The sequence below is a fragment of the Apium graveolens genome, chromosome 11 (genome assembly GCF_009905375.1).
Source record: "Apium graveolens cultivar Ventura chromosome 11, ASM990537v1, whole genome shotgun sequence".
Taxonomy (NCBI): Eukaryota; Viridiplantae; Streptophyta; class Magnoliopsida; order Apiales; family Apiaceae; genus Apium; species Apium graveolens.
In genome coordinates, this window is record NC_133657.1 from 96,173,436 (window position 1) to 96,185,007 (window position 11,572).

Below are 11,572 nucleotides of genomic sequence, written 5' to 3' on the forward strand. Positions count from 1 at the left end.
CTCTTTAAGCCAATATTGGGCTTCTACAGGGTCTTGAGTTCCACAGAACTCCGGTGGGTTCACGGCTTAGAATGATTTGAAAGTTGTAGGGGTTGGTGGTAGAAGTGTTTGTTGTTGAAATTTTTGCTGAAGAAGTTGTTATTGTTGAGCAAGGGCAACAGATTGTTGGTGAAGTATTTGCATATGTTGAGCCAAGTTGGGTGGTGGATCTTCATGATCCCCGGTATTGGTGTTGTGAGCTCTACGAGGAGGCATAATTCTGAATATAGACAAGAAAGGTTTATTCACAGTTCAATATTTGCAAACACAAGTTATAAAAAAAGTAAATATCAAGTAATAAGGTCTTATTCAAGGGATATCTTAGGGAAAGATTAAACATGATCAAGTTCTAAAGGGATCAACAGAATTTAAACAACAAAATTCTATCTAAGCAGGTATATAGCATGGTAATGAGATGGCAATCTTATAGAGATAATCAAAGTGCGAATTTAACATTAGTTTGAATGAAAAGTGCGAATAAAGTATGAACAGGAAATAAAGTGCAAATAGAGTCTTCCCGAAACAATTCGGGTACAAGGTACAAATGAAAATCAAAGTACTAATCAACAATGATGCTGGAAATAGGTAGACTATATGATAGTCTAAGAGGATGGTGGGTGTAACAGCACAAATTCGGGGTCAAGATTTGGTGTCACTAAACAATCTTTACATAATATAAAATAATATATAAATTACCCCTTAAATCCGGATCGTTTACATGTTATGGTATGAAACAAGAATCTAACCTTTTACAATTTTACAACAACTAAAATACAAGTTTGAATACCTTTGTACTAATTCCCTTGTCTAATTTTTCTAACATCTTCAACCTCTTGCCGCAGATATCTTTCTAACTTGTGCTATCTATCAAAGATATTCACTTTATCCTCATTTGTTTCTGCAAGTAATAAGAATTTACAAAGCAAGAGTGAGCCAAAAGTTCTCAGCAAGTATATAATCGATTTCCAAGTATCAATGTCGAAAGAACTTTTTCGGACAAAATCTTTAAATAATTTATAACATTTCTATTTCTTTGAAGTAGTTGAGCGAATAAACATTGGTTGTTAACAGCCCTGAATTATAAACAAAAGTGACGAGCAATTCCCAGATTCATCTCTTGAATCAGGGTTTTGTCCGGTTTTGGAATCATAAAACTTTTCGAGAGAGAATGTTGTTAAAGGCGATCAATAATAAATTAGACTGTATACTAGTATAACATTCACACTCATACCCTACTAATCAGTCAGGATATAGTGTAGATCTATACCTACCTGTATAGATCCATTCGGGTACCCAGGCACTATGCCCCAAGGGTCCGGTCCATCCCCGACCCATAGGGTCCAGCTCATCACTGGCCCTCATATATATATAGTAACCATCCAGCCCGTAGAGTATTTTGATGTCAAATCATTTTGATTTCAAAACATCCTAATTCAGGGTTCGCAAATAACCCGGAAGAATAGGTATTTACTCGAGAAATCAATCGATAATATAAGAACAATAATGAAAGGAACTTGCATAATTAAGAGTAATTACAATGAAATATAAAACAGTTAACTATTCTGAACTTAGAATAGGAATAAAGGAATTGCGGTATGTTGTGAGAAAAGTTAGGAATACTTGCCTTTATAAGCTTTAAGCATTATTACTGATTGACTTTGGTCCGATTTGAACGTTCGGCTTTATCTTCAAACCACTACCCTATTCTGGACACGATCCCAACATTCAGGTCCTTCGATTGGAGCATTGCTTATCTCGACAACTAACCACTAGATCGTTCTTAGTCCGATGTCCATCCTCGGGCCTCCCGACTAGGACCTACAGGGTTGAGACACCCTAATTCAGATAATCGTTTAAGCTTAACATAATATCACTATCACTTCTACCCTTACGATTTCATACCCCGACTCGTATTTATATGTATTATTGAAATACACATAGCAATTATGGTTCACATCTTCGAAACTCGGTTCGGTACTTGTTTTCGGAAAGTACGTATACTTGTTGTTTTAAAAATAGTAGGGTAATTGATTATAAAATATTTTGTCACAACACGTAACTAGGTTCGTATAATATAATTATATTTCCTCGTTCGACGTCTCTGATAATTATGGGTTACGTTTCTGTATTTTCGGAATTAATTTCCCAAAAATCGGGCAGCGTCTCCTTTGTTTATCGGCCTACCCGTTGAACAATTCAACGTCAATCACAATCAACAATAACAACCACAACCAACCATTCCAAATTCGCAAGTCCCAACCACCGATACAATTCTGTTATTAATTAATATTATTCATTTTTTTCATTTCGAAATTAATTTTACTAACTAATTTTATTTATCTATAGTTTAAGACTCATAATTAATCATCATCGTCCACCGTCGGCTCGCCGAGGCTCATCGCCGATGGAGGTAAAATTTATTGGTGCCCGACACTTGTCAGGTTTTCAAAAAAATTCTACCGATGAAAATATACTCATAATTAATTAATAAAATAATTTCGGAGATTCATTCGAGTAATTTTCCTAAAGAATTTCAAATAAATACAATAATTATTCCTTCGATTTTTTTTATTTTTTTAGAAAATTATCGAACAAACCAGGAACAGAAATTATTGGAATTATTCATCAAAATAACAAAACAATCAGAAATCCCGAACTACCACTACACGCGCACACGCGTGAGTGGCCGGAAAAAGGGCAAGGCCGGAAGCAACAGATCGGAACAACAATCACAGAGACATGGCGGAACAGGAAATCACAGACACAACATATACAAACATATATTATCACCATATCGCTGCCACTCCTCGTCGGAAAATCCGAGGAGGCGGCAACGATGGCAAGAAATCGAAAGGGGCGGAACCTATACACACACTAATAGATACGTATTTACATATATTTATATATACAGGAATCGACAGGAAGGAATAAGGGGAAGGGGCGGCGATTTTGCCGGAAAACAGAACGGCGCGGTGGCTTACCGGAAAATAGAAAAGCAGGGGCGGGGAAGGAGAGAAAGAATAAAGAAGTAACAGAGATTGAGAGGAATAAGAGGATACAAAAATGTAGATATTTTAGAAGGAGAGAGAGAGAGAGAGAGAGAGAGAGAGAGAGAGAGAGAGAGAGAGAGAGAGAGAGAGAGAGAGCAACTGGAGAGGAGAGGGAGAGAGAGAGGGAGAGAGAGAGAGCAACTGGAGAGGAGAGGGAGAGAGATTAGCCAAGAGAGAAATAAATTGAGGGAGAAAAGGGATAAACTTATTGGCCCTTATCAGATTTATTTGTTCCGAAAATTCTAAATTTGTACTGACACATCAATTCAACGAATAATTTACGGACAAAAAATGATCCGAAAATTTACCAGAACACTTAGAACTTCTCGGAATAATCAGGGGTTAGTAAAATAAAATTTCCGGAATTTCTAAATCATTTTTAAAATGCAAATCGGACCTGTATTTTGACGATTAAACGAAACAATGTGCGGGTCAATTTAATCCCAAAAATTACCAAAATTATTTTAAAATTCTCGAAATATTCTAGACTTAAGAAAATATGAATTTCAAGATTTTGAAGAATTATGGAATTAAATACTGATTTTACAATTACATGCAATCAGAAAATTATTTAAAGATAAATAATCAATAAAATATTGATTTCTAAATTTTATAAACTCCTAAAAATAATAAGTAAAATTATAAAGTAATAAAAATAATTTTAGAAACAATTTTAGCATTTATGAGAATAAATATTCAATAAAATCACTTTAAAAGCAAAATAAATTCATGCAGCTCAATAATTAATTATACAATTAATCTTCGTACCCAACCAATCAAACACAAATAATAATATAGCAACACATAGCTGACCAGACCATCACATATTTTATTTATTTAATAATTCGATAATTACATTTACATATCCGATCTGAAATAGATTACTTAGCCGCTAAGTAACTATATAACGGTACGATTTTATACCAGATTTGGATAATTATCAAAACAGAGCCTCATATAAAACACTTTATACAAAGATAGCGTAATAATACCTCGCCTTTCGAGAATACAGGTTTTATCGATCTATAAAATGATTAGCGTATCGAAAATTTTACATTGGGACTCGTACAGGTCAAACCGTATCCCGGATCGAAAAAGTCAAAATATGGAAAATATTCAGAATCATCAAATTAGGATAGGAAGGAGTTTTCGGAAGAGTTTCGGGTTGTAAAAACGCAAAAACAGTTGAAGTGGGACGAATTCTGATTCTAAAAAAGTAATTTTATAATTACGTAAAAATAATCATTATTAATTTTATAAATCCATATAAAAACACGTAACAATCCAAAAATTCCCAGAAAAATACCAAAATTATCTGTATTTTATTTTGGATAATTAAAAATTAAAATATCCTAATTTTATCAGATATAAACACACAAATATTAATATCAATCATCAAATAATTCACCAAAATTCACATAATAATCACATAATAATTATTTATTGATAAAAATAATTACACGCGATATCCCGGATACTACATCCTTCCCCCTTAAAGGATTATATTCTGAGAATCATGTTAAGGAACCGATAATGATACTTTTCAAGTATCTCGCTTATAATTTCTCAGGTCAATCTCTTACCCTGACAACTTTTCCATAAGCTTAACTCATCGCTTCAATCACTACTCAACAGTATTTTGCCAATATCAACATCTATCAGTTGCTCATGCAACCTAACTCAAATCTCCATTTTATACATATGGAGCTAAATTACTCTTCCTGATCATACACATTTGAACGTCTTATGAACTCGTTATACATGTGACAACAAGGCCAACTCATTCGCAATCGTTGTATCTATCTCATTGTCTCAAAGGACTAACTTAATATGTACTAATCTTTTTTTCTTTCCAATTTTAATAATTCATGCTCATGAATGCCTCCCATTTTCACTGGTTGTTCTACTCTACTTTCCATGTCTCTTTCTGTTCGATTAGCCTGACCTGTGATCGTTTTCAATCATATTCGAGAACCTTTAACCGGTGTCCTGCACTTTTCATTCATCTGCGTATAATACACTGAGCTCATGGCGTCTTCGATTTCTGAATGTCCTAAGTCCATTCTAAAATTTAAATTTAAAGAGAAAATCTCGACAATTGCATTTAGCTCACTACTTAATCACTATCGAATATATCCATCGAGCGAGAATATTTTACTATTTGAGAGAAAATATATTAATTTGGATATCTTTTCCCCGTACTATAACCTGTTTTATCATTTATTTAATTTTAGGGAATCCCGATATAAAATTTTATTGCTATGCTTTTCTCTGACATTCCGCCACATATAACGTTCCTTCTTTTCTTTACGCCATATTACCAAAAGTCATCTTCTATCTTTATGTCTTGTATTATATTCTCGGAGTAACCTGAATTTCCTGAATTGCCACGATTTAACCAACCCTTATCTCTTACTTATGTCTTATTTGTGCATATCTACTCATGAATGATATCACTTATTTCAGTTTATCACGATTCGTAGTATTTCCCACACTTCTGCCAACATATTAATCAAATCGATTAATTACAATTTATATTTGAATCTAGTAACATGCTACAATCTCCTTAAAGTAATAACAAACTTTATTCCCCGGGTAAAGCATTTAACAATAAAAGGATAATCAGGTTTGGTCAACCTATTCCTAATAATTCAAATAACGCTTTCTTCGTCTCTAGTTTCGAATGATATTCAATTTGAGATCACTACAACATCATGCTCGCCCCTTTGATGCAGGTTTTGGTTCTTCAGTAGCTACGATAATTACTTACATGTCTTTCTCTTTCAAAACCGAACTCTTGATGTTAATACTCATTTTGTCATCATGTCAAATTAGATATCAGTACGAAATTTGATGCTCACAACATCCCATGCTGAAGTCAACATCAATCATCTATACTAATACCACCTTTGATATTTAACAACAAAGTAAGTATCAGCATAAATCAGGGACTGAATTAAAACTGCAGTTTACCTTTTATTCAAAATAGAATCGGTTGATAAATCATTTATTCTATGATTATTAAAACAATTTAGAAACAACAGTTTAAATTGGATCCAATCATATGTCATGTTGCTCCTGATGATCAGTCACGAAATAGCACCGGTATTCTGCAGCCATATGGTACCTATAGGGCGCTAGAAAAGGCATACATTCGCTATCAATATCTTCATTTAATCTTCCCTATTTACGTGCATTCTTTGAATGAAATTCCTATCTCCAATTATCCGCGTTTCACTTCACTCTCATATCAGTTCTGGCACAACTGACGTTCACAGCTTGCTTATATCCTGGACAATTTTATAAAATTTCTTTATCATCCTTTTGATTCCACTTTATTTATTAATTAGTTCTCCATTCTCATCATTCATTATCTCTTTTAAGAATAAGAAATTTCTTTTTCCTGAGTTCACATGCGGACTTCGTCAGTCTCTGTCTTACAACGGATACTTGTATTTGGGAGTTTTCCACTATTTTACAGTAACTTTCATTCAATCGTCATTCGATATGGGTATACATTCAAGTCCTTCATGGAACACTATTACAGATGATAAAATCTCTTTGTTTTATCTTGAACCTTCAGTTCTTGAAAACGCTCTTCTTGTTTATTGTAAAGGCCTATTCATCTAGATAAAACCTCGTACATGCTTGCAGTAACATCACGCTAATTTTATTAAATTTCCGATTTCTACTAAGATCTTTACTGCCCCAAATTCTTATTTGCTTTGTTTTCAGATCTAAAAATCTTGTTAGAATTTGACTTAATCTAATTGGAATCGATTTTCATTTAACTGACCATTAGTTGGTGAAGTTAATCAATTAACTTCTTTAATTGATCAATTAAACCAAGTAATGACTAGCTAAATGAAATCAAAGACCAATTATATAAAGTCGGTTTGGTCATAACAACCTTTTCTAAGAACCGAAATCGCAATCTTTTTGAGTACCAATGAAAATAAAAATACACTTCTTTATCCTTAAAAGTAGGGTAATTTTTGAAAATTTGGGCAGCATTTCCCCTAAATGATCGACTACCAGTCGGACTCAATCTGACACCATCAATTAACCAAATCATCCACAATCATATCCATCCACTTCCATCAACCAATTTCATTAGCTCAACATAGTTCAGAATAAATCACGTTGATAATCACATATACTACTATCTTGACAAAGCATACATTGCTTTTATTCGGACTAAGGTTTTAACCAACAACGATTATTATATTTATACCTTTTTCTCAGTTCTTTTAGAATATTGCAAAATATAATTAATGAACATAAAATTATCTTATTTGTTAGATATATTTGAGATGTCATGTCTAATCTGATTTGTGTTTAGTTTTCAGAACTTAACAACAGGACTTATCATGACTTACTGAAATTAGAACTTACTGAAGTCAGAACTTAATATCAGAACTTAAGGCGTCAGAAGATATATATCAGGACTTAAGTGTGGGAAGACTTCAGATAAGGAATGCGGCTGATTTACAGGAGAAGATCTGGTCTAAAACAAAAGAAGATATGCATGAAGAGTTAGAGGACTAGAAGACTTGTAGAATATATCTGATTGATATATTTTAGGAGACAGAATTATATTCCATAACAATTAGAAGATATCTGATAAGTGGCATTTTATACCACTTAGAACATCTTAAAATGGCTTAAATTGGTGCCTTGAAAACAAGTATTTTGTGTATTTGATGCGTTTTTCTAGTGTTTATGCATTTCAGGGTATTAGTTGTATTTCGGAGGAGTAATCATCAAGAATAAGCCTTGGCACGTGTTCACCATTGCGAGAGGAAAGAAAGGGGCAGATTACGGCGAAGAAACGGAGCAAACTCAGGAATTTTCCAGTAGGGTCCTGAGCGCCCGCTCAGCTATGCTGAGCGGCCGCGCCGAAAGCTGAGCGCCCGCTCAGCTATGCTGAGCGGCCGCGCAGGGTCGGGAATTTAAATAATTATTTTTAGACTTCTACTTCTGTTTGGCTTCCAACTTCTATATAATCTGAGTTTTATGGGACTAGTATATAAGTAGATTTGGAGACATTTTCACGAGGTTAGATCGTGGTATTAAGCAAGGAGCAAAGGAGATAAGGAAGAAGACCGTTTTAGCACACAACAACGAAGAGGAAGCATATTTTCTTGTGATTCTTGTTTCGTTGTAACGTTGGATGCTAGTTTTTTTACTTTGAACCTATTTACTCTTGTGACGTACTTTGATTTAATATAATTAGTTTAGTTATTATTTTCTTGTGTTTGTTTATCATGATTTCATATGAACCCATGATGATGATAAGTGCTATTATGGGCTAATCGTGATCATGGGGTTGCAACGGATTTACTATGGAATTCTTTAGTTAATTGTTTAATACTTTAGTGTGTGATGATTGTATGATATCTAGTATTGGTTGTGCATATTCGTCTTATGTGCATCGCGAACATATAAGATAGGGTATTAATCTCTTGTGAAGCGACGGTGGATCTTGAGATTTAGAACTTGCCATGCTAGCATAGGTTCGTGTACGATGTGCATGATTAGTGGGTAACTCTAATAGTTTTATTTGCCCTGTGTAATCAAAAGGAATAACTTGTGCTTAAATCGTTGTGTTATCAATTTCTGTAGACATATAGGAACTCAACATAATTGATGACTATTCAACTTCTATCTTAATTGTGGATGTTTGGTAGAATGGTATTAGTACAATGAAAGTTGGCTTTTATCAATTTCATGTTATTCAATTAATATCATCACTGTCACATGCTAAAGGTAATAACAATAACTATTGAAGGAAGTAGTAATGAAGTTGTGATCTCATGAGTGTTTTAATATTGTTAATTGAAGTGTTATTTAAGTGATAAACTAAGTAATTAATTGTAGTTAATATTTAGTCAACAATTCTAAGTGTTAGTGTCTTAACATTGAGAAGTAATCATACGTTGGTGCGTGAGTTTAATTAAACAATAATTAGTCTGAGTCTCTGTGGGAACGAACTAGAAAGTATTCTATATTACTTGCGAACGCGTATATTTGCGTGAATATTAGCGCGTGTTTTCGCCCTAACAAGTTTTTGGTGCCGTGTCGGGGACTCGGCGTATTTGTTTAGTTTATGTACTTACCATTATTGGTCATTATGACTCAGTGATTAGGACGTAGTTGTTACTTATTGTTTCTGGTTGTGTTTCAGGTACTTAAGCGAGCGTTTATGCAAACTCGTTCTCGTACTCGCAAGAGGACTTTAGATACAGCTGAGGAGACAGACGAAGTTCTTGATATTCCGGAGAACATAGATTTTGAAGATTCGGATTCAGGAACTGAGCAGAAAGAACCAGTAATCATGGGTGATCGTATTGTTCAGGCTGATCCAGCTCTTATGGACTTTTCTCGGCCAAAAATCGATGACATTCAGTCAAGCATTCTTCATCCGGCTATTCAAGCTAACACCTTTGAAATCAAGCCGGGCACTATTCAGATGGTGCAGAATTCTGTTTCTTTTGGAGGAGCTGCAACTGAAGACCCCAACATGCACATAAGGAATTTTGTCGAGATCTGCAACATTTTTAAGTATAATGGCGTGACTGATGAGGCTATCAAGCTGAGGCTTTTCCCATTCTCACTGAGGGACAAAGCTAAGGACTGGTTACATTCTGAACCAGCTGGGTCCATCACTACTTGGAAAGATCTTGCGCAAAAGTTTCTGGTGAAGTTTTATCCGATGGCAAAGACTGCAGCTATGAGGAGTGCTCTTACTCAGTTTGCGCAGCAACCTTCAGAATCTATGTGCGAAGCTTGGGAATGCTACAAGGAAATGTTGAGGAAGTGTCCACATCATGGAATGCCCGATTAGATGGTGATCACTAGTTTTTATAATGGTTTGGGGGCCCAATCTAGGCCCATGCTCGATGCAGCAGCTGGAGGCGCCTTATGGGTTAAAAGCTATACTGAGGCTTATAATCTTATCGAGACTATGGCTGTAAATGAGCATCAAAACCCAACTCAGAGGATGATGCCTGGGAAGGTAGCAGGTATTCTGAAAGTCGATGCAGCCACCGCTATTGCAGCGCAGCTCCAAGCGCTGTCGATGAAGGTTGATTCTCTAGCTACGTATGGAGTTAATCAAATAGCTATGGTTTGTGAGCTTTGTGCAGGTTCTCATGCTAGGGATCAGTGTTCTCTTGTCAACGAATCTGTTCAGTATGTGAATAATTATTAGCGACAACAGCAGCCTGTGCCAGCTACTTATCATCCTAATAACAGAAATCATCCAAATTTCAGCTGGGGTAATAATCAGAATGCTATTCAGCCACCATACCAGCAAAGTGTGAGTAAATAGTTTAATCCACCTGGATTCCAGCAACCACAGCAGTATGCTCAAAGGCAATCATACCCTCAACGGGGAAGTGCAGTTGCACCTACTAGTGCTGATTTTGAGGAACTTAAGCTGTTATGCAAGTGTCAGGCGGTTTCTATCAAGACCTTGGAAAATCAAATCGGTCAAATAGCCAATGCAGTGCTCAATTGTCAACCTGGAACACTCCCTAGTGACACGGAAGTACCAGGCAGGAAGGAAGCTAAAGAGCAAGTCAAGGCTATTACCTTAAGGTCTGGGAAGGTTGCTGATGCTGAAAAGCCAAAAGAAGGAGAAGCTGAAATTAGAGATGAAGAAGCTAAGCAAAAGGAGAAAGCGGCGGAACCAAGGAAGACTACTATTGAACACACTCTTCCTGAGGGTAATACATGGGAGAAACAGCTCTATCCTCTACCGCCTTTTCCTAAGAGATTGCAGCAACAAAAGCTGGATAGACAGTTCGGTAAGTTTCTGGAGGTGTTCAAGAAACTTCACATTAATATACCTTTCATTGAGGCTCTGGAGCAAATGCCTAGTTATACGAAGTTTATGAAGAATATTCTTTCAAGGAAGATGAAACTGGATGACCTTGAGACCGTTGCTCTCACGGAAGAATGCAGCGCTATTCTGCAGCAAAAGTTACCTCCAAAGCTTAAAGATCCAGGTAGCTTCACCATTCCTTGCACCATTGGCAAGTTGACTTTTGACAAGTGCCTTTGTGATTTGGGAGCAAGCATCAATCTGATGCCGTTGTCGATCTTTAAAAAGTTTGATTTGCCTGATCCAAAACCCACATACATGTCTCTACAATTGGCTGATCGTTCTATTACTTACCCAAGGGGCATAGTGGAGGATGTGCTAGTCAAGGTGGATAAGCTCTTCTTTCCTGCAGGTTTTGTTATTCTGGATTTTGAGGAAGATAAGAAGATTCCCATAATCTTGGGAAGACCTTTCTTGGCTACTGGCCGTACCTTGATAGATGTGCAGAAAGGTGAACTTACTATGCGGGTACAAGATCAGGATGTGACCTTCAATGTGTTCAAGGCAATGAAATTTCCTACAGAAGATGAGGAGTGCTTAAAAGTGGATGTGATTGATTCTGCGGTTACTTCAGAACTCGATCGCATGCTAATGT

At 35.7% G+C, this 11,572-nt stretch overlaps 1 non-coding gene across 1 annotated transcript; it reads right to left on the reverse strand.

The window, feature by feature from the left end:
* Nucleotides 1-9,819: 9,819 nt before the first annotated feature.
* Nucleotides 9,820-9,926, reverse strand: LOC141699053 (small nucleolar RNA R71). The gene has a single exon (XR_012565543.1). It is a non-coding gene; the product is annotated as a small nucleolar RNA R71 (small nucleolar RNA).
* Nucleotides 9,927-11,572: the final 1,646 nt, after the last annotated feature.